The sequence below is a fragment of the Fukomys damarensis genome, unplaced genomic scaffold (assembly GCF_012274545.1).
Source record: "Fukomys damarensis isolate Sample0158 unplaced genomic scaffold, DMR_v1.0_HiC HiC_scaffold_37, whole genome shotgun sequence".
In the NCBI taxonomy this organism is placed as follows: Eukaryota; Metazoa; Chordata; class Mammalia; order Rodentia; family Bathyergidae; genus Fukomys; species Fukomys damarensis.
Window position 1 is genome coordinate 36,397,830 of NW_022900949.1, and position 24,637 is coordinate 36,422,466.

At 37.8% G+C, this 24,637-nt stretch overlaps 1 protein-coding gene across 2 annotated transcripts in view; it reads left to right on the forward strand.

Annotated features, from left to right (window-relative positions):
* Positions 1 to 24,637, forward strand: part of Arhgap24 (Rho GTPase activating protein 24) — a 629,612-nt gene that overhangs the window by 209,616 nt on the left and 395,359 nt on the right. The gene's annotated exons all lie outside the window — the stretch shown is intronic.

Sequence of the window (24,637 nt, forward strand, 5' to 3'; positions counted from 1 at the left end):
ATGTTCTCATAAAAAAAAACACTTCAGATTACATTTCTTTTAGAAAGGAGATTAAGTTACTCTGAATTCCTTAGAGATATTGGATTTTCCATATCGACTCATAATAGGGATCCCAGGTTTCCTTCTAGTCTGTATCTGTTTCAATTCAAATGTCATCTCCAAGCAATTTGTTTTCATTATATTTTATTTGATGTTACTCTTTTAGAAGCTTCTAAGACATCAGTCTCTCATCTCATTCTGAAAAAAGAAAGAAAGAAATCATGCTAAGTATTTGAAATATAAAGTTGTGAAGGATTTATGTGTTGCTGTGTCTACTAAGTAAGACAAATTAATTGAAATCCAAAGACATTTGCAATGGAGTTTAACAACTTTCCTCAATTACTGAGATGGACAAACAGATTGGTACAGTGTGTTCCCTGATTCTAATTAAAACAAAAAGCCAGCCCTTAAGGGCAAGTAGGTTGTTAGTATTAAACTGGGCATTGTAAAAACATCAAACAATCACAACTAATGTCAGAGAAAGCCAGAAAACAAGTATAAAGCTGCATTTGTTCTGTCAAGATCTCATTCCATCTTTTAAATTTCTTAGTACTTCCTCTTCTCGAGAGATACAAACTTCTAAGAGGACCCAAATAGTAAAACTCCACTTTTTAATCTCCCAGGTTGCCTGTCTCTCAGGTAGCAAGTCAGGGATTTGTTCTCTCTAGACATCTTTACTAAGTCATTAGAGATTCTGCCTTCAACACTGTGGAGGACCAAGATATTGACAAACCTCTAAAATAAATAACATCCTTATCACACACGTTCTTAGTTGATAGGCCTTTAAGTGGCCAGTAGGGTAAACTGTGAATTTTTCAGATCTGGACTTTAGTTTGGGGTGTGTGGATGGAATATTTATGTAGAATTATACCAGGAAGAAGAATCTGAAATTCTTTGTGCATACAAAGCTCTTATGTCCTTGACTTTCAGATGTATTACTATACCTGGTTTTATTACTTCATTGTAAAGTTGTAACTTTGAGATAAAAGTGGTTTCTTTGTAATATTCTTTTGGGTTCTACTTTCTGTGAGTTTGAACTATTTTGAAAATACAAACCAGTAGTAAGTGGGGAAAAATTAAATTCTTCAGGAAAAAATAAAAATCCATTGCTAAATAAGTAACCACGCCTTTTCCAGATAAGAACATAGATTACAGTGTAAAGGTGTTTTTGGCTGAAATCCCTAATGAGATCCTTTCATCTTTTGCTTGGGATAGTAATGGTCAAAGCTCTAGGAGCTTTCATGGATCAATGGGCTTTATTTCCTGTGTGATCTTGGACTGGGCAGGGTAATGAGTGGGGGTGAAATGTACAGCAGGTGGCCATGAGTAGTTGAGTAGTTTGAGTATGATTACTTGCTGCCTGGACCAAAGCCTAGTGGTGTTTACTAACAGTGCCCTTCGAGTCTCACTGTGACCTACTGGCCCACTGAAGTGTCTGCTTTCTTGCCCTGTTAGTGTCTGGGATGGCTTTCCAGGCTGAAGCAGGTCCCACTTCTGTGAACTTCAGCCACACATTTGTGTCCTACTCTGAGTCCAAGCAGTGCTGCAACATCATCTGAGTCACCCAAGATTATTTTTCTCTGGCATTTTGGGCTGGTAGTGAAAAATGAGTTGCATCGGTATTCTCATTCCTTTTTTCTGCCATATTTTGATCTTTGACAAAGTGAATGTTTTGAAAAACTGCAATGAGGGAGGTGAATGGAACCTCAGTTGAAGCCCAGTAGGAAGGGCCCAGTTGTGTAGAGTCTACTGGTGATAATCAGGACCCCACACATCCATTCCACATGGAGCACATTGTACTAAGAAAAAAAAAAAAAAGAAAAGAAAGATTTTCAATGAAGAGATGCCTGTTCACTCTTAAAGCTATAACTAAAAGATCAAGATGTCTCCCAGATGGGAAAAGATATTTTAAAATGAAATTGTAAGTGGTTGACTTAGCTGTGAAGTTAATGCCCTTCATGTAAGGATCCAGAGCTGCACATTGAATCTTGCAATGGCAATGCATCTGTCTTTGCTCTATGAACTGAAACTGTAAAAATCTCTGCTGGTTTCAACAGCTAAGTAAAAGCACATTTGGAAGTGGAATGATTACCACGAAGAAGAATATTCAGAAGTTATTGTGTACATGTGTGCTTTTAATCAGCATCTACACCCAATGGTTGCTTGGTACAATGACTCGTTATGAAGCACAGATCTGATTGTGTCAGGCTTTTGTTTTAAAAACTTTGTGAGATCCCAAAAATTTAGAATATTAACTTTGAACTCTTCAGAACATTGTCTAAAAGTTCTTCCAAAGCCTTCCTTTTTTGTTTCATCTTCCTATTCACACTCTGATTTCTTGTTCATGGATTCATTTTTATGGAATGCTCCCCCCTTGCCTGGAAAGTCCCTCTGGATTCTGGATAGCCCCCTTCAAATGAACTTCAAATTCCTTTGGGAAAATTGACCCAGTTCCATTTGGGAAGAATCAATGATTTCATCTTGTTGCTGCCCTGTGTTTTTGTCATAATTTGAGTGGTTACATTCAGACATCATTTAACAGCAGGTGTTCCGAGGAGTGCTTCTTAGGTGATTCCATCAGGTGGACAGATAGCAGGTACTTACAAAAACCTGGCTGATATAGCTTACTATACCCATAGGCTATAATGTAACCTATGGGATTGTGCTCATGAATGCAGTCCACTGTGGACTGCAGTGTTACGCAGCTCACAACTACATTTTCAGAATTTTTATGTGCCTCCTTCCACTTGCCAACTTCTGTAGGTTCCGAAATGGTTTATTGATGGTGGGGCAGTCACCTGTAATTGAGTGCCCAGCCCAGTGTCTGAAACATAGTAGATAATTTTTTAAAAAATAAATGATCAAGTGAATTCACAAATGAATAAAGTACAGGGGGACTTCAATTTCTGCATATAATTATATACCAACAATCCATTTGAAAAAGTCCATATGGAATCAGAGTTTATTTTCCAAGTGTAACAATTCTCCAAAGCATAACTGACTTTCTAGACCAGCCCATGCATGCCTATTTCATCCCTACAATAGATAAAATATTATGCTTTTGCAATTTTGAAGCAAATCAAAACAAAGCAAAAGGAAAGCTACTGGTGGAATCTTTTCCTTCTGGAAATTATAAAATATACTTGAGTTTAATGGTAATTAATTGCATTTTCTACAATTTTTTTATGTTATACTGTAAAATTTGTACTCTTATCAAATCCCAGTGAGAGGTCATAGGTTTACCTAAGAAGACTAATAATGAAGTTAAGTTTGAATATACTACCCATGGTAGTGGCAACAGTCTTAATTAATCAGATGACATTAATATACTAATTTTTGTTATTTAATAATTACCTTGAGTGTTAATGCTGGAAGAAATCAGATCTAATTACAGGATAATATGGCAGTGGAAAGAAAGGAGGAATTTTAGAAGGGTACTTTCTTTCATGTGAAGGATTTTTTGTTATGCTGAGTTTCTTTTCATCTCCATTGAGCACTGAAGCAAATCTAAAGTTTCTTCCTAAAAAAAAATTGTCTTTGACTCCAGTGATATTTATTACCTAATGTGTAGAAAAGTGGTTTTACTTCATTTGATCCAAAATACAGTTGGGCTCATTTTGTTTGCAGATCAGTGTTACCTTTGCCACTTGCTTATTTGGTATTCAGCACAGGGTAATATTTCAATCAAGAATGCGTAATACTTGTGTTTCAGGTACTAGCTAGGGACCTCCAGCTCAAGTTACTCCTTCAGCATCTGTGGGAAGCCTGCAAGCACAGGCATTAATATTTAAGAATAGTAACCGAACCACTTATTCCTCTAATTTTTTCAGGCTCTTGATCTCTGTCAAGTTATGTAACCAGAAATTAGGTTCCCTACTCGTTCTACAATACCTTTCTGTTAAAATGTCGTCATTACTCTATGCTTTAATATAATACTCTTTCTTTTTAAAACTGCGTAAATATGGAAGAGATAGGCTACATGGAAAATATCTTGGCTTTTTGTGTTATAAAATTTAATATTCTTTTTAGAAGGATTTACATGATAAATTTATCCTGGCTTTTACTGCTAGGCATTTTATAAAATATGCCTCTTCTGATTAACCAGTGTTTCTTCTAAAGAAGAGAGGCTAAGAAATCACCATGTTTCACCTTTTGGGTTGTCATCCCAGAAGCTGACTATATTAGATGCTTGCCTGTACCCTAGTTGAGGTTTTCTTAGGATATGGTTTTCATCCTTACCCTTTTGTACGTAGGATGCTTATAGCCCTCAACTAAGCTCACTTTACACTATAGATTTAGATGGAATTACCTCATTTTGTACTTTTTAACCTTGTTAGGCATTTAGCTAAGTATTCATAAATTTCTGTTGCGTAGTTTTACTCTGGTATTTTAGAGCCAATAATACTTTGCATGTTGTTCAATGTAGTTCCTTGAAACATTCCAGGCACTGTGCTACTCACTTTCCCATCACTGGGACAAAATACTCAATATTTGCAACTTAAAGGAGGTGAGGATTCAGTCTTTTGTTGATTGCCTCCGAGACAGAAATGGCATGGCAGAAGGCCATGGCAGAGGCTGTGCACCTCATGGCACCCAGGATGAAGGAAGAAGGGAGGGAGGGAGAGAAGAAAGAAAGGGGGGGAGACAAAAATACATGTTCAGGTCACACCTCCACTGGCCTATCTCCTCAGCAGGGTGTGCCTCCTAACAGCACATTCAGCGATGAATTTGTCAATGGATTAATTCACTGCTGAGTACAGCACCCTGATGATCCAATGGTCCAGTCACCTGCCAGAAGCCCCATACTGTACATGTGGGACATTTTAGATCCAAACTATAACATTCTGTCCCTCACTCCCCAAAAACTCATGTCCATCTCATTATGGAAATTGAATTTAGTTTGTCTTCAAGAGTGGCCAAAGTCTTAACAATTCCAGCATTGCTGGAGAGTCCAAGTCCAGCCTCTTCTTAGATTTAAGGAAAGCTCTTAACTGTGAGTCCCTGTAAAAATGTAAAAGAAAGTTAAATACTTCTAACACAAAATGGCACAGGGTAAATATTTCCACTCTAAAAGGGAGAAGTAGAAGGACAGAAAGGAATCAAACCAAATCAAGATTGAAAATCTGCAGGGCAATCATTAGGTCCTGTGCCACCATCTCTAGCACCTGCAGCTGTTTGTGTGTGATAAGACTTGAGATCCAAAGGGCTTGAGCAGTCCCACCCCTATGGCCTTGTTGATTACAGCACACATGGCTTCTCTTTTGGGCTGGTTCTGCTTGCTGCTGCAGCTTTCCTCAGCAGACAATCTAAGTTTTAGGTATCTCCAACTTCTGGGGTGGGGTTTCAATTGAACTTTCCCCTTCACTCTCACAGCCTCATATGTCACTTTCTCAGGGGTTCCTGGCAGGGACTGTGACCCCGTCACACACTTTTTTTGCCTGGCCTTGCAGGCCTCCTTTTGAAATCTGGGTAGAAACTTCAGTGATTCTATAACTCTCGCTAGCCTGGAAAACAAGCACCATGGATGACAATAAGATCTGCTGCTAGCTCAAGAAGTATCCTGGTCTGCTTGTGCCATGGGTATGCAGCCTCTGAAAGCCTGCATGGTTGAACTCAAGGTTTTACTTCCTCCTGCATCCCCGAATGAGTGGAATACCCTGGGACTCTTGTCAAAGCAAAGTTTTAAATTAGGAGTTTAATCTTTTACACCCTAGATCCTGCAGTGAGTGTTATCTGGTCAATTCTCAAGATGCCATAAAGATATCTTTCCTGTTGTTCCAGTACAAAATACCTGGTTTCTTTTTAAAGGCGTTATTGTTTTCAACAACAACTTTTCTTGGCTCCAATTTTACTTGCCCTTTCTTTCTGACTAAGATGCACAATTTTCATAACTTCTTGCTCTGCTTTTTGTGGATTTGACTAAAAGCAGCCAGAAATACCCATAGCACAGCCTGAACTTTGGACTGCCTTGAAATTTTCTCTGCCAGTTTAATTAACCTACCACCTTTAAATTCAGATTAACACAAAACAAGTGGCTTGCTTGAATGTAATATGACCTCTAATACATTTGCTTTTCTTTTTTGTTGCTGTTGTGGATACCAGGGATCAAACTTGGGACCTTGTGCCTGTGAGGCAGGCGGCAGAACCACTGAGCTAAATTTCTAACCCAAGTTCATTTTCCAATAGAGTCCTCATTCCCAACTTGAACCTTATCAGCCTGGCCATTGCATTGTCTGCGTTCCTGTCAGCATTTTCATCTTCTGAGGTTCCATCACCATCTCCCATTAATCTCTTGCTTACAACATTCTAAGGCTTCCCTACATGGCATCTCCAAACTTTTCTACACTCCCTGCCAATCAGTTTCAAAGCTTCTGAACCATATGGTCAACTACAGTTATAACAAAACCCTACTTCTCTTTACCAGTTTTCTATTTTCGTCACTTTTCTGTCCCTGGGATAAATATCTGATGACCACAATTTAGAAAAAGGTTGTTTAACTTGGCCCATGGTTTCAGAGGGTTTAGTCCATAGCTGGTTGGCTCCGATGCTAAATTGGCATGGCAGAAGGGCATGGCAGAGGAGAACTTCTCACATCCCACAGCAGCTAAGATGGGGTGGGGAGAGGGAGGAAGGGGAGACAGGAGGGAAAAGGAAGAAAGAAAGAGAAGGGAGTGATGGAGAAGAATACACTCTACCAGGTCACGCCCCCAGTGACCTACCTTCTTGACCAAGTATCGCCTCCTAATACTACATTCAGCTATAAACTCATCAGTGGATTAATCTTCTGATAAATATAGCATCACTTATGATTGAATCAGCTTCTAAAAACCCCACCTCTGAACACATAGACGACTGGAGACATTTTAGATCTAAACTGTAACATACTCCCCGATAGAGAAAAATATCCTGGTCCCCAAATGTTATGTTTCTAAGAATATTAAAAGAAAAATGAAATCTTAGTAACTAGGTACTTAAAACATGTTTTTTTGTGAGAATATATAGAAGAACTCTCTGGTGGATTTCTCTGAGAAATGGAGGATAAAAAATCTTTTTCTTAAAAATAGTTTATCAATAAGGCAAGGTTTGTGGGATTGTGGTTAGGGCTGCTTGCTGACCATCAAATTGAACTTTTAAAGAATAGAGTAATTGTTCCAATTTCTAAAAGGAGATAAACATCTTCTACTTTGTCTTAAAATGTTTCTTTTTTCAAGTCTCTAAGTACCTACTAAGTGTCGCACAACCCATGAGATGTTTTTACATACATTATGTCTAAGTGTAGAAGTAATTAGAATTACTCCAGCAGTAATCTATTTATACTTTATTCAAATACTATCATTTCTATTATACAGGATATTTTAGGTTCAGAGAACTAAAGAATGCAGTTTGTAAGCAATATAGACTTGAGAATCATAATCATATCTACATAAATCTAAATAATCCAACACCCTTCCATTTTTACTATGTACCCTTCAGTGCTTTCCAATTAAGAAGTGTAGAATCATAGTCTGAGTTTCATTGGTTTGACATATCATACTGACCCAGCCTGGTCTCCAAATAATTTCCATGACTTGTCCTGGAGCTTGCTTGCAGGTCTTTTTTAATGACAGCATTCTTGTGGTGTTGCTATGGGAGCCTGGGATGGGTTAATGCTATCACAATTCTCTTGTGAGAAATGAGACTCTACCATGAGGCTTGAGAAGAATCCATCTGAAATGACCAGCCTGACCAGGCTTGATTTTTTTTGGTGAAAGGTGAACAGGAAAGGTCTGTGCATGGAGATACAGAGGTCTGTACCAGACATGAGCTTAATTCCCAGACAAGGGGACTGATGCTATAGGGAGACTGAGAGCAATAAAGGAGTTGGAGAAAAGAAAGAGCAAGTGGCTCCCAGTTCTTGGGTCAGAGACTCAACTTGAAAAGCTGAAATAGAACTGAAAAAGATAACTTCTTTGGTGATGGCGACTGAAAAGGGAAGATAAAGGGAAGAATTCAGTTTTTGTGTAATAATAGATAACAATTATTAAAGCCCTAGTACCTGCTAATCATGCCCAAAACTTGTCACATTTAATCTTCACTGAACTCAGATAGGTCCTGTCAGTGTATCTCTTTTCTGGCTGGGAAAAACTGAAGCTCAAAGAGGCTGAATAGGGCTGGGGATTTAGCTCAGTGGCACTGTGCCTGCCTTGCAAGGTCCTCAGTTCAATCCTTGGTACCCCCCCAAAAAAAAATGCTTAATAGCTTGCCTCAAGTCACACAGCCATTATGGGGTAGTTCTGAGATTCAAAGTAAAACATCTCACTCTTAGGGAGCAACTTTCCCTCTTCCAATCTGGGGTTAGATCTGTGTTCCACCTTAGCCCAGATATGCTTAAGCTTTGGGACCTCGGGCAAGTTGCATTGATTGACTTGAACAATGTTTTTTCCCTCTGCAGATATGGGCCTTTATAAATATCCACTCCATAGAGTTATGAATCTTTAATTTATGTAGTGAGAAGTGCTTGGAAAGAAGCAGTCCCTGCGAAGGTGTCAGGCATCTGCTAAATATCAATACAACCCAACAGTTACTAAGTTAAATGATGAAAGCAAGAAAGGTGAGCAGTGTTTTTCAAATAGTAAGTCTTGAGCTGTGTATATGTGGACAGGGCAGAGAAATGAAACTTGTACTTCTGGTTATTAATTACAATAAAAATGTATTTTAAAAATCCTTTAAGGTAACAGTTCTCGAGTGTGGTGCCAGGACCAGTGGCATTGTTTTCTTTCCCCAAAATGCAAATTGCTGCACCCTACCTGGGACCAGAATTTCCATGTTACCAAGCCCTCCAAGTGGTTCTAATTACACTGAAATTTGAGGTTCATGTGTGATTCAAAGGCGGCATTTGCAAACCAAGGCAAAGCTAGAAAAGGCACATCTAATGCCTACCAGGGGTTAAGGTATCTTTCAATCTTGTAGTAACTAAAGATTTTAATTCTCTGCAGAATGCTGCCTAGTATCTGTGTAGCTTTAATTTGTACAATTGTTTACCTTGATTTTCCAAAGTACCTACTCATAGTATAGGTCAGTAAGTCTTACAAAGTCAACTTGTTTATTTTTAGAAAGACATTAAATGCTTAGTTTCTGTGCTTTCATTTAGAACTGCAAAATAAAACCTTAAAATTCATTGTATGTATCTCTGAGCCTTGAGTATCAATTTCAAGAATTTTAATGATAATAGTCCAGATGCCTGAACAGCTGCAAAATTAGGAATTACATTAAGAACTTAGAAAAACCACAGTCAGCATTTTAGTAATTGAAATATTTATTTTGTAAAGCTCATACAGGTAAGATATGGGCCACCTAGTCAATTTGATAATAACACTTATTAAAAAAGTCTTTGTGGTAAAAGTGAAAGTGATATAAATTTGTAGACTGACATTTTTCCTCTTAAAGAAAATAATGGATGTGTTCAAAATATGTATTAATTGCATCCTATTACTTTACAAAGGTCCATGTAATATTGAACTGACCTGCCCTTTTTCCTAGTGTGTGGTGTTTTTAACTGTTGCATGTGGTTTATGATTGACCGATATGTTTACTTTAATACTCAAACATATCCCTTTTGAAAATACAGCATCCAGATTCACTAGAAAAGACCTGAAGCCTTTCTTTTCCATTACAGAATTTAACTTGGGTTTTTGGAAGGCAAATTTTCAATAGGTATATATTATTTTTCTCCAAAAGTTTGTTCTTAGTGATACGTGAAAGTATTTTTAAGGGCAGAATAGTTGCAAGAAGCACATTAGAGGGGTAAGAAAGTCCACCTTTTGATTTATTAGAGGTAAAACTTCATATTTAAAAGTCTCTTTAGAGATGCCTTAAAAAGTCATTTATTTTGCATTTTGGAGTTGGAGAGGAGTGGGAAGGACATGGGGAGAGGGCTGAGAGGGTCCTGACTCTATTTGCTTACTAGTGGTATTAATTAGCCCCTGTGAATTCAGGCAAATCACTTAATTTAGGGCAGTATCATCCTGATCTATAAAGTTAGGGTATTGCAGTAAATTGTTTCTGAGGATGCTATGGCACTGGAAAAGTCTGTGACCAAATGTGGTTTCTTTTTGAGTGCTTTTGATAAGAATGTGGCTGTGTGCATTTATTTGGTAGGGCTCTGAGAAAGAGATATGTAATTTTAGAACGGGATGAGGACCTGGAAGGCACATGCATAATCGGATAAAGTTTAGTGTGACTTTTTTCTGACACATTGCATGTGCCAGCATCCTCGTTTTCATCAGCTGTTGGCTCTGGAGAGAGAGAGATGAGAATTCTACTCATAAACAGGAAATTTGAAAGTGAGTAAAGGTGATCAGAATGTTTGTGTGAAACTCTTGGTGTTTAGTGCTGAGGAGTGTGTGTGATAAACTCTCTACAAAGGATTTTCCATCCCCAAATGCCAATAGCATTTCCATTGAGAAGCTAAGTTAAAAGATTTTTGCCTTCGTATTTTGTAGAATCATCCGGGAAATTGAAAACGAAGCCATGCATTTTCTGCCATTGCCGTAACACACATGTGAACACTGTCTATTCTTAGATGACAACTGGTGTTTGCAGTGCATGTGCGAGAACAGCCCCCAGCTCTCTGCACTATATATTGACTGTGCAGTAGGAAAAGCAGTGAACATCTTGGCTGTTAGTCCGGTGAGCAAATATAACTTGAGGACAAACTAGGAATCATTCCTTGAGAAGTTATTGGCTTCTTGAGGACAGCCTCATTTTCAATGATGAAACAGCTCCCAGAGCTTTCTGTCAATGATATTCCACATTTCTTGTGTTCAAATAGGAGTTGTGATTAAAGCATTAAATGCATAGATTCCTTTTTGTAACATAAAAAATATCACTTTCTTAACAGCTCTACCCTAGATACTAAGGGTCAGGGGTACTTCCGGTCCCTCCCCTGGCCTCCTGTGTTCTTGTGATGGCCTTGTGCTGTCTGGGTTGGCTTAGGATAGCACACGCTGAGCCAGTCCTTTTTCCAGAACATCTCTACTGCTCTCAGATTGGAGGGGAACTTGGCTTTGTTTAATACTAAGCAAAGCACTGCTGATTTTTCTGATTTTTATTATTGAATTAGGACTTATTATACCTCTACACATATTAGATTAAATATTTTTATTAAGTTAAATTCTAAGTCTGAATTGTATTCTAAACTCTAATTTGTAAGTCTGAATTGCACTCTAAAATTTCACTTAGGCAGGTATTTAAAATTGCTCTATTGACTAGGATAACTTTTTTTAACTATAGTAAGTAGGATTATCTTTATAAATATTGAATGAAAGCATATTAGTATAAGTAAGTGTACATTTTGTGCATAATTTTTCATTCAGTGGGAGTAATACATTTAATTCTCAATTTATAAAAATCCTATGAATAGGATTATTTTAAAGCAATTTATTATAGAGGAAAATGTATCAGATTACAAAGAATTTACTGAATAAACTTCCAGTTTTACTTTATAAATATAAAATTTTGATGCTTTAAAAATTCTTTTTTAATGATTACATAATAATTGTACATATTTATGAGATAAGATGTATAGTTTTAAAAAGAGCAAGTGGATATGTAACTAATATCTCTATTTTAAATTTTTATATGGAAAAAGAATACATAAAATTTATTACATACCTAAGGCATGGGAACATTAGACTCCAGGAATAGTTTTGCAGAGCTTAGATTAACCCTAAACGCATCTGAAACATGTATTACATGAACATCAAGATGCACGATAATATTTTCTGGTTGTACTTTTAAGCTAATTCTTTTGATATTCCTTGTAATAATATCAGTTTTGTTGCATTCATTCACTATACATTGAATATTCTCAGTGCACCATTAATTTTCATTCCGTTCACTCTCACACAACACAATGATCACACATTGTTCTCTTATTTTATGCTCTTCATACTTTGGAAAACAAGCAAGCCTGAAGATATTTAATACTTAAAGAAATTTCGTGCCAAAAGCAAAAATACAAAAACAAAAGAATACTCTGTAAGCACTGCCTTGGCCACATAGCCGTTGGGGCAAGTGAGAGGAGAGAGAGAAAGAATTCAGACTGTGGGGACTGCTGTGTAAATCAGGGGACAGGCGATGCCTCTCTCACCAGCGCTTTTATTATCTCTCTGCTCACACTACTTTCCCAGGCTGTTTAATTTGAGAAACATTCCACGGAGTCTCCTTAGTTCCAGTGCCATGCGCCGGGGGCTGGGGCTTGATGACTCCGAGGGACTCCCGTCTGCAGTGGGGAAAGACAAACAGCCCGGAGACTGCGGGGCCCACGGTGCAGCTGCGTGTTGCACACTGTTCAGGGGGAGTTAAATGGCCTTGGTACAGGGACTAGGAGATACCGGCTGTGCTTTCCACATCCCGCTTCAGAGTGCAGGATGAGTCGCAGAAACACAAGGTGACTTTCAAATCTTAATAAAAGAATGCATAGAGTTTCTCAGACGTTTGCTGAGGGCTAAGTGGTGTCGCATCCGGGACTCCGCTTCTGACATAGGCAGGTGACGGAAAAATACAGTGAATGTTTAAATGTAAACATTTGTTAAAGACATTGCCATGGATCCCCCTGAAATCCTCCTCCTTGCATGAAACATGCTTATCCCATCTTTCTGGCCACTTTCTGAAGCAGCTCTAGAAGTTCTCTTTCCTGAGTGTTTTTCTTTTTAGGCGTGATCAGAAGAAATACAGAGAACGCTGCCGCTGCGTGCGGTCCAGCAGAAAGGCAGGCTCAGGAAAGCATCACAGTATGTCCTCGTCCGTCGTATTCACTGGGTCTGCCATTGTGTGACTTCCGGCTCTGTGCCGAAGGGAAAATGACCACGAAAGGGAAATATCACGAGTCAGTTCTGAATTCAGTTTCAGCCAGGACACCAACTGAGAACACGAAAGAGGACTTCCAGAGCTGTTTCAGCAGTGGCAAGAAAGATGTCATGTGCTCCATGAGAGGGGGAGCTTTCTGAGGATGAATGGCAATATGGCGTTTACTGTAATAAGTCTTAAACTTAAACACTGTGTTTCTTGAGTGCACCTCGTACATTTTCAAAAGCCAGAATCAATATTATTAGTCGTTCCTGAAGGTTAGTACATAGGTATTGTGCCAATCACATGCTGACCAAACATGTAACAGTGGTAATAGCAGCACATCTTGTTCTGCTGTTTTCTGTTAATTTGACATAATAGGTTTTTCTTAAGCTCTTACAAATGGTCATTATGTAAAATAAAATTTTGTGGCACTGTCTTATGAAAGTGCTAAGTAGTTAGCATATGATATCGTTTGTGGGCTGGGTTATTGATGCAAAAATGCTAAAATAATTCAGAAGGGGAAGATGTGTAAAGGTCATACTACCATAGGCCTGGAGGTGGTGGGAGTAGAGGGGAAAAGAGAAGGACAGTGAGAATAAATTAATATATATTTCAGAGTAGAAGTGATTATACCACTGGCAATATTTCACATTAGTCTGAGATGTGCTGAATTACATTTTGATACAGTTTGCCAAGGTTGTCAGTGGCCGGGCCCAGTGACTGTTTAGGAAATTGGAGACTGATTCCTCATACCAATGCTGATACATAGAGTGTAACCAGACCGTTTACAGACTTGGAGGACAATCAGTTTTGGTCTCTTTTAAACTGCTTCGACAGGACAATGTTACATTTTCATCTTAATGATAAGCTTTGATTAGAAACAAAGGTAGTAGATGCTTTTTCTTGATTCGGGAGTTCCTTTTCCTCGAAATTTCATGGTATTCTCTGGTTAGTTTTCCACAAAACTCTTTAGAACGCAGTCACATGTGAATCTGTCTCCCTGCCCCTTTTTTGAGTGACTAAATTGTGCCTTCTAATAGATTTTAACAAGAGTCAGGGAAGCATCAGGCTTCATTTGATTCTAAGGGGCTGTAGTCCGACAGCTGTGGGAAAGGTGGCAGTCTGGCAGTCCCAGATCCTCAGGGGTTGTGTGCTTATCTCTCACAGGTCTCTGAGCACAGACAGACTTTGCTTGTGGTAAATGGCCACTTGTGAACTAGTACTGCATTTGACAGTTTGTTTGAAAAGCCTCGCCCCTAAACAGCTTATAGGGTATGACATTATAAAAGATTCAATAATTGTATAAATTATTAGTGAATTTTTCCCATATTGGTTTTTTTCATTAAGTTTATTGGTACTTTTTAGGTATACAGTACAGTTACATTCTTCATTGGGGTCTTGTACCTTTACATGATGTATCTTGGTTCTTTTTTCCCCCCATAACCCTGTCCTCCCTTCACCCACTTCACCCTTCCCTATTTACAAGACTTTGTTTCCATTTTTAATTTTTCTCATTTTCCCCCTAATTTTTCCCATATTGTTCTAAGAATCTCAGAGTTTTAAAGATGTTTACGTTTGTAATCCATTACAAGTGCTTATTCCTGCAAATTCTATTCTGCTTTATTAGGTTCATTTAGTTGAACTCTTTCTTATGCAGTGATATTAACTCTTACTTTTCACCTGTGATTGCTATTTATAAAGGTTGATAGAAAACTCGGTATTGTTGGTTGATCACTTACCTTACTGCTTCATCCTTTGGAAAGTTTTGACTAAATCAAATATGACAGTAAATATCTTGCAAGTTATCAAGTGGAAACTGATTTTTTTATTAATTAATTTTATTGCTACATTTAAGATATACAGTGCAATGATGTCCATCATTGGAAATTTGCACCTTTACATAATCCATCTTGGTTCTTATTTTTCCCCATTCCCCTGCCCTCCCTTTAACTCCTCCACCCCTCCCAATCTACAAAGACTTTGTTTCCATTTTTTCTTTTTCTCATATTAATTCATTCCCCTCTTTCTTTTACCCTGCCCCTCCCACTTCCCCTTCCCCTTTGAACCTTTTCTTCCTATTTCACAGTATCTATTATACCTTTTAGTCCTTATTTACACCTTCACTTTCTCATACTAGAGAAGCTATTCAGTATTTACACATGTGTCCTATTTATTTCACTTAAGATTATCACCTCAATGTGCATCCATTTAGCAATAAATGTCTCAAATTTCTCATTCTTTATGGCTGAGTAGTACTCCGTTGTATAAAACACCCACATTTTCTTTATCCAGTCTCTTATTGATGGGCAATTCCAAGTTTTAGCTATCATAAATTGTGCTGCTATGAACATGGGTGCACATATATCACTGTGGTATGATTCTTTTAATTCTTTGGGGAAGATAACCAACAGGGGGATAGCTGGGTCAAATGGGACCTGTAATCCTAGTTCTTTGAGGTATCACCATATTGATTTCCATAGTGGTTGCACCAGTCTACCCTCCCACATGGGCATCTGAAATGAACAGACATTTCTCAGACAAAGAAGTGGAAATAGTATGAAAGAATATTCAACATCATTGGTCATTCGAGAGATGCAAATAAAAACAACACTGAGATTCCACCTCACCCCAGAAAGAATGGCTGCTATCATGAAATCAACCAATGACAAATGCTGGTGGGACTGTGGGGAAAGAGGAACCCTGCTCCACTGCTGGTGGGAGTGTAGACTGGTTAAAACGGTGATTTCTTAGACTAATTTTAAATTGATAACTTTCTCATTGTGATTGGTTTTAGATTATAAATATTTTTGGCTCATTGATGAAGAGTATGGTGAAATTTTGCATTTAAAGTTAGCTCTGAGAAAATAAGCTTCATTCTCTTTCATTTCCTCTGTTAGTTTTTGTTTGACTTGGAATATCAATTTCAGAAATTATGATTCTGAAAATGAGTAATGGAAATTCATTTCTTCTGCTATTAATTATCACTTACTATTCTGCGACTCATTCACTTACTTTTATTAATAAATCAGCTAGGCTCAATTTCAGAGCAGATGTTATCTAGAAATCCCCAGTAGTTGGAGGTTGTTCACGCCTGCATGGCTGAAGGAACTAGGGTCCCAGGAGAAGTGTGTGTAGACAGTTGGGTAGTGGGGCCTAAGGACTAATGTTTTCCATCTAAGCTGCTTTTTGTGCATCTACACTTGCTTTTTGGGCCAATGAAAGCCCTGCCTAGCTACATGGTCCGACACCAGATGGAGACCCTGTCCTGTGATGATCTTCACCAGCATCTCTGGGTGTCTGCAGTGCTGTCTCACAGAATCAGCTTCAAGTTCCAGGACGTTTCAAATGCTTCTTGTTTCGATTCTAGTGAATTTGATACTCCTGAGCAGCAGACAACTGTGAGGTAGGGACCACAGGCGCAACTTTTTTACTTCTACTTCAAAGCCATAAGCCTTTTCCTCAACGTCTTGCTTCCATCCTTTCTCTTACCACTGTTTAAAACTTTCTTTCTTTGCTTTCTCTTTATTATTGTAGAATGTTATCTATTTAGTTTCCTATAAAATTTAAACTTTCTCATGATTTTTTCCTTCCCCTATCCCTTTCAGTACGATTGGTCATGGTGTTTATTTAACCCTCTTTCTTCTTCAGTTTTGTATTTCCAAGATGTGCTGTATTGGTCGTTCTACCTGTTCCTTTTGGAATTTTCGAAGCTGTGGACTAAATAGTTCAATTTAATTATCCAAAAGTTTGAGCAAACTGTCACACAACTGTTATGAGCTCCTCTTTTCTCCTCTTATTCGCAAAAGGCTCTTGTAGAAATGTAATAGAGAAGCAGTGACTTAGGAAATACATTTGTTATAGATTTTTAAAAATTCTGTATTTGAGAGTGATTTCTGTTTTGATATTCATTAACAGTGACAAGTCACCTAAAACAAAAATAAAAATTTTATCCCCATATAAACATTCTAGATATTATAGCATGTTAAGGTTATCAAACCAGGAAATTTATAATAATTAATTTACAGTTCCTATTCAAATTTTATCGGTTTTCCCATTCACATCCATTTTAGGGAAGTTGCAAACAAGAGTCCCATGTGGCATTTATTTATTTATTTAGGTACCGGGGATGGAACTCGGGTTCTTGCTCTTATGCGGCAGGTGGCTGGCGGATCCACTGAACTAAATCCATGACCCACACATGTGACATTTAGTTGTCATGTCTTTAGGTTCCTCCAGTCTGACAGGGGTTCTCAGTAATGTCATATAAGACCTTGGAGCTTTTGGAGAGCAGTGGCATTCGTGGAGAATGGCTGTCACCTTGGGTTTTCTAATGTTGCCTTCTGATTAGATTAAGACACCAGGTTGTGCATTTTGCAGGAGTAGAAGCGATTAGTGCCCTTTTCACTGGGTCACATGATGAAGCACATGATGCCAGTGTAACTAACTACTAGGGATGAAATTCTCAATTGAAGTCTGCCAGGGTTCTTTATTTTAAAACTGCTCACTTCCCCTTTGATATTTAATAAGCATCACATTGACAGAAACTTTGAGATGATTTGCCTCTTGTTCATCCCACTTTCAACCACACATTTTAGTGCTCATTCGATATTCTTGCCTAAAACTCTAGCCACTGTACCATTTGACAGGTGGAAATTTTAAATAGTTTTCATTACTTTCTACATTTTGAGTTAAAATTGTTCTTTAAGAAAGAGCTTTCTACTCTTCCCTATTTACTTATTAATTTATGTCTCTATGGAATTGTGGAATGTTCATTTCTATGAGTGATAATTTATCACAACTGATACTTATTTGATTGCACTTATTGCAGTTTCTGGTATTTATTTTTGTTGTTAAACTGTCTACATTTGACCAGTATGAGCCTCTTCATGTTGGCCCCTTTGCCCTTTATTCATAGCATACTCATTTTTAGAGCACTTCTTTTTGTTTGGTACCAGGGATCAAACTTGCACTTTTGACACAAAACTAAATCCCTGGCCCAGAGCACTTCTTATTTTATGATATTTCAAGATGCTCAACGCTCCTCTTATACTTTCTTCCCCAATACAGCTGTTGGATCAGACATTTCTCCCAGGATATCAAACTTCTCTCATTAAAGAATGGTATTTCAGAAACAAAGATTGGTCTGTGAGATGTGCTCCTTTACAAAGGGATGGTATCACCTTCCTCTTACCGTGTATTTACTTATTTGCTTAAATCTTCAAAATGCATACCAAAATATTTGTCTTTTAATGTTTTTCTTTAGACTTAGATGAAAACATTTATGTTCAAAGGTACTGCTGTCTTCCCATCATGGACAAGTTCTGTGTTTGGTTTATAAGGAAATATTTGCATAGTTAAGTGACTTACTATGGATCAAGGCTGTATTTTTTTAATAGACTGATTTAGATTTGTTACCAGTATGATCACAAAGCCTCATATTTTTAAGATGTTTTCAGGGTGTTGTGGAATTTAGGCAAGAATGTTGTGTACAGTTCAGAAAGTGTAAAACGCTATGAAAACTGCTTATCATTTCACTTAAAAATATAACTCGTGTTTTTAAACAACAAGAATTTGCTTAGAAACCAGTGTAATCAAAGTTTATTTATTGGCATTTTTTCAAACCTTTTCTTAACCCTGGCTTTCATTATTCTGGGTTTTTCCCAACTTTTCCAAGTGCCCATTTCTCAGCTCTTTTCCTTTTAAGTCTCCATTCAACACTGAATCAGCCTCAGATTTTGCTTTTTAAGTTTTTAAAATATCAATCACTCATGCCTCTACTGACAAGACTGAAATAATCTTGTAATCTACTTCCAAAATTGCTTGTTTTCAGTGTCATTTTATGTTATCCAGATCAATGGCTCGGGGTGATCCCAAAATCTCTATATGTCTAACACTAATGCCTTTGAACCAGAAGACAATATTTTAGAAAATGCTGACCAAAATTCAAAACAGTTGAATAATATTGAAAGTATTCAAATGTCTCAGGAGACAGCAAACCTTCAAAATGACAGAAGCAGCCGGTCAAGTGGTGTTTCTGGTGAAGAGCCAAAAAACTAACCCAAACACACAACACCTGTAACTTATTCTAAGCAAAGCAGGAGCACAGATACTCTGAAGAAAATTGTTGCAGCAAAGCACGTAGCGTAACAAAACTAATGTCAAAAGTGCGAAATGAAATGCCGATGAACCAGAATCCCAGCAAAATCTTCTTAGGTCTGTTAAAGTGAGGAAAGAAAAAATTGAACAGGAGCCAAAGACTCAATGCTGTAATTCTGGGGTTAAGGCTGTGAAAACCAAGCTCATTCTATACTCAAGAAAACATCACAGGATCCAAATTCAGCGCAAACCTCCAAATCTTTAACTCATTCTGTGAGCGTTAAGCTTGCTCATAGTCACTCTAGATCTGAATGCACAGGACACTTGCTACAATCCAGCTGGAGACAGTGCCGCAAGCCTCAGTGGCAGGCACCAGCAGCGAGAGTCACCAGTCACTTGGAAGAAGACCCTGAATGCCCAGCCTCTAGCAGTGTAAGGATGAAGATAAGCTGACTGTTAAAAAGTCCCGAGAAGAACCTGCAGCCTCAACAGAGAAGAGGCAGCAGAAGTTTCTTTTTGGATGAGCCACCATTGTTCATTCCAGACAACATAGCTACAGCCTCAGATTTTAAAGGAGGATGTGGTCTTGTATCCTCACTCCCCATTTTTTAATATCACAAAAATATGCTGTTGTTGTTTTTTCTAGCCATTTCTGGATGAGATTTTCCAAGAGATGGGGATTTTTTTTTCTATCATAATAACTTTTTGCAGTCATAAGTATGTTTCATAGCTATTGGTAGCGAAACAAAACAATACCAGACAAACAAACAATGGAAGTCCAGGGCATCAAATCACTTGTAAGCCAGCCTTTTGTGGCTGAGCTACCACTAAATCCAAGGTGATACTTGCTATTCAAACCCTTCTACCTTTTAAAAACTATATAACTTTAGACACCATGACAACACGAAAATGTTCTTTATCTGCTACTCATAGACATTTTTGGTTCATTTTATTTGAGTACGTGGAACTTTTAAATTTCCTCCATGTAAAGAAGAATTTCTGTCACCTGTTCTTTAAATTTTCTCTCTCTTCTTTGGGGAACTATATACTAAAATTTCTGAGAGCACAGCTGCTCTTGGTTAATTACTTGGGGTCTAATCCTTGCTTTTGGTGTTAACCCTTGATCAAACGATGTATTCTCTCTTATCATCAGTTTCTTTTTCTGGATATTAAGAACAAAAGCTAGAATTCTTCACATGGTGGCTGTAATTTAAATGAGGTGTTAAAGTACAATGGTTAGAGATGCCTGGTACATAGAAGATACTCCTGATACATTGCTGTAGTTTTTACTTGTGGATCCTGCTTTTGAATCTCATCATCCAACCTGCACTTTCTAGGTGACTAGATATAGGAATAGTCAAGATACATATAACGATACATGTAAAGATAGGAGTAGTTATTCTTGCATGCCAAAAAGGAGACTAGATGTCTTCAGCCTCTTAGTTGAGGATAAAGAGGTGTCTCTTAAAGGGTAAGAATACAGCGTTACATGCTTTTTACTTTCCTAATATCTTTTATATTAAATTTTCCACATAGGCAATAAAATAACAGAAAACCAACTTCTTTCAAGTTTCTGCAACAGACTAGAAGTTTCATGAAAAGTCTCAAGATAAGGAATGACTTAAGCCAAATATAACCCTCTAACCTGGCCCACCATTTTGTCTTTCTGAAAGGCGGGACCTGTATGCTATAGGTATAAAATGTCTCTAAGTATGTCCTTCTTTCCCTGCTTTATTTCTTGGTTTCAAAGAAGGGACTAGGGACTAGAAGAGAAAAAGATAGTAGAAAATGCTCAAAATGACATGATTAGCCCATCAAGTGACAGTTAAATACAGGAAAATCTTAGCTTTTAATCAGGAATTATCAGACAGAAAGGGAAATAACTTCTATTAATATGTCTGTTTTTACTAATGAGTCAGAAGATAGTACCTATGACATAATATGTGCTGAAAGTGTTTTCTAACACATAGTTAAAGGTGGCTGGAGGTATGACAGTGATTTTTTGTTTAGGTGTCTTGCCTTAGTTGTAATCTGTGAATGATGATATATTTCCCTTGGATAATGAATGAAAATTTTAATCTCTTAGTGTTACAATGTGTGGTATTTATGTTTGGGTCTCATTTTGATTTTGTATCTTCCAAACTCTTGGGAATGTCTCAAGCTGTGAGCTTACTATTGTTATTTTTGTGAGATTTTGAAAATAGCATAGTAAAGTGTTTAAGTGAATGCATTTTCTGCTGTGAGTCACAGTGCTTACAAAATTTTGTGTTCTTTTGTAGATGTGTTAGCATTTTTATAATTTCTTGGTTTCAGAAGGGTGCACAATTAAGTTCACTGCGAACTGTGAAAGGGAAGACACCATGGGTGTTTATTCACTGAGGTTTATTTAATCAGAGTCATGTGTGTGGCAATGTCTCTTTGGCCCACAAAACTCTGGAAAGCTTCTGGTTTCATGAGCCCTTCTGGCTGGGCAGCTGGACAGAAGTGACAGCTTGTGTTTGTCACCCTGGGACAGGGCCATCAACGGCAGAAATAGGTCCAGCCCAGTTCTTGCTGATTTTCTACAGGAATCCTTGGTATGGTAGGATGTTTACTTGTTTATTTTTCATAACTAAGAACAAAGAACTCCTCCCATGTAGAGCTATATTTCTGTAGAGAAGGGTTGTAACTTTTACATGATTTATTGACTACTTTCTCCCACAAGTCTCTGTCATGCTATATTGGATAGGTTTTAATCACAATGAGGAAGGTCAGCAATGTATATTCAATTGTAATGAAATTTTCTATGACTTATGATTTGTCCTGAATTTTTGTGTGAGTTTTACAGATTCCAGGCTGTAGACATTAGCACTCATACTTTGGTGGTAATAAAAAACCTTCTGAGAAATTGATAATACATGAATAGCTTTTGGTGGAAGTCTTCCCTTCGAGGGAACCACCCTTCTAACAAAATGCTGAGAAATGAATATGACATTTATTTTATAAACGAAGAAGGGAGTCATTTTGTGAAGTCTACCAGTAAACAAAGAAAGAAGGAAGGCAAGTCAGGAAGAGAGGACCCATCTGTCAAGAGGCAGCATGATGATGGTAACATCAGGAGATGTGTGGCCGATGTCCGGAGGTCGGTGTGAACTTGTACACTGCTGAGGAGGAGGAGGAATGGAGTCAAGAAATATGAAAGGGCTAAAATGACTAAACATGGTGACTAATTAACACAAAGAGGTAAGGGAGAGAGGAGTCGGAAGAGCCTTAACCAAGTGAGCTTAGCAGTCACAGATGCCAGTGACTCAGTCCCCTCTTACCCTCTTAATGCCTGCGGAGCCCAGAGTATTAAATCACAGTGTGGTGAAGCCTAAAAATACTGTTTCATGTCTCAGCTCCGTCAAAGTCACATATGTAACTTTGGGGAAAAAATATCTGTGTGTTTTAATTTCAAAATCTGGAAAAGAATAATTTCTCAGACTTTATAAGGATTAATAAGAGAAAATCATCTTGAAATAACTTTATAAATGAAAAACTTAGTGTTATATTTTTGTCTATGGCAAAATCAGTTCTTCTGTGCTTAATCAAAAAACATAGGGAGCACCACATCTCTAAGCTTCTAGTTAGACTGTGGTAGTAGTCTTTGGATACCTGGCAATTTTGCTAGTTTGGGGGTCTTCCCCAGTATTCAGTTCCCTTCCCCCATATTTTTAATTTAAGGAAACAAGAGCGAATTATGGTTTAGTTCCTTTTTCTCTTATGTTGATTAATGCAAAGTGTTCAGTCCTTTAACCAAGTAAAATAAATGCACCTGCTAAAAGGTAGGCTCATAATTTTCTTTGATGACAGAAACAAGGGGATTTTTGTTAGGAAACGAAATAGTTGTTTTCAAAGAGTCAGTGTTAATGTGTCAAAGGTGACTAATACATTGAATCTCCTCCAGACACTAGCACAGGGGAACTGAGGACGCAGTGGATAATAGCCATCTTTATACTGGGCTAGCCTGGCACAGATCACCATGTGGCTTGTACCCAGTGAAGTGGCCAGGCCACACTCACAACATGCAGACACCCCTGACTCCTTTGAGACAACAAGAAGGACAAAGCAGCCAAATGGCTTGTATTGTTATTTTTTATGTTTACTCCAGTATTCTTTTCAGGTACATTAATGGAAAAACAGAGTCATGGGGGGTGGGTTGAGGGTGTCATTTCTGAGTTCAGCCTCGTGCTGAATGGTTTTAGAGAGCGACAGCTCATTGGCCCATCAGGGAAATCCACAGGCCCTTCCCACTATCTAGACCTCCAGAAAGCGGTAAGAGAAGAGATTTTCTTCCGCAAAGTCTAGAGAAGAATTAGAATCTGCTGTCCCTGCAGTCTACATCTGTAACATCTCCCAAGTGAGTCTGAAGTTTAAGAACACTTGCTACAAATTCTCCCACCTTCTATGCTTCTGACCCATGGAGTTTCCAGTGATACAGAGTGCCCGCCAAGGCACACGTGCTGTAGGTTCCCCAAGGCTGGCAAATGCTATCATCAACCTGAAGGGTTGCCATCTCTTCCATCTCTCTTTCCCTCCTATCTGTGCTCATAGCTTCAAGCTGCAGTATTTGCAGCTATAAAAGAATTAAGGCTTTGTTCATGAGGTCCAGTTGACAAGTGGTCACCTATCCGCCCCCCTCCTAGATGATCAGCTCTGACACCTTCCATTATCTTTTCCTGAGGAGGGACTATCACAAGTATAAATCACAATGACGCTTGACACACTTGGCTTAGATTGAAGAGGTGATGCAGACAGAGACTGATCCAGTCAGTGCTGGTCAAGGTGGTAGCCACTGCTACTGAGCATTGGCAGTGGTGCCCAGTGAGTAAGTGTTCAATGTTTTATAGTATTTAATCTCAGTAAATTCATTTTGAAACTTAAAAGTATATACACTTTTCAATTATTAAAAACATTTAAGCTATTTTTGGAACATTTTGGTTCTGTGAATCCAATATTTTTTCAACTGTAAGTCTTGGGAAACCTAATATCAATCAGATAGTTCCATTAAAAATTTAGTACCCAGACTGAGATATTCTGTAAGTGGAAAATACATACTGGATTTTTAATAGTTTGAAAAAAATATAGAAATATTTTGTTGATTTTATAAACTATTTTCATGTTGAAGTGATACATTTTGGATATCATCTATATATTCTTTTTAAAGTAATTAAAACTTTAAAATGCATTTTCCATTTTATTCCTTTATGACAGTGATTATTCAAATGCTTATGACATAAGGAAAGAAGAGAATGGAATTAATATGAGAAAATGAAAAATAATGGAAACAAAGTCTTTGTAGATAAGGAGGGAAGGAGGGGTTGAAGGGAGAACAGGGGAATGGGGAAAAAATAAGAACCAGGATTGATTGTGCAAAGGTACAGATTTCCAACAGTGAATGTCATTATATTATATACATTAAATGTACCAATAAAATTAATTAAGAAACATTTATGACAGCCCGAGACTGCCTGTTTTGAGTACGGAGAAGCCCAGTGTTTCATGGGGTTCATTATCATGTCATGATCCAATAGAGACCAGTCATACATTGTCACTGATGACAGATGGTAATTTTAATGCACCTCAAAACGAATGTGACTACTCTATTACTTAGAGCACAGATTTTTTTTTTTTTTTTTTTTTTTTTTTTTTT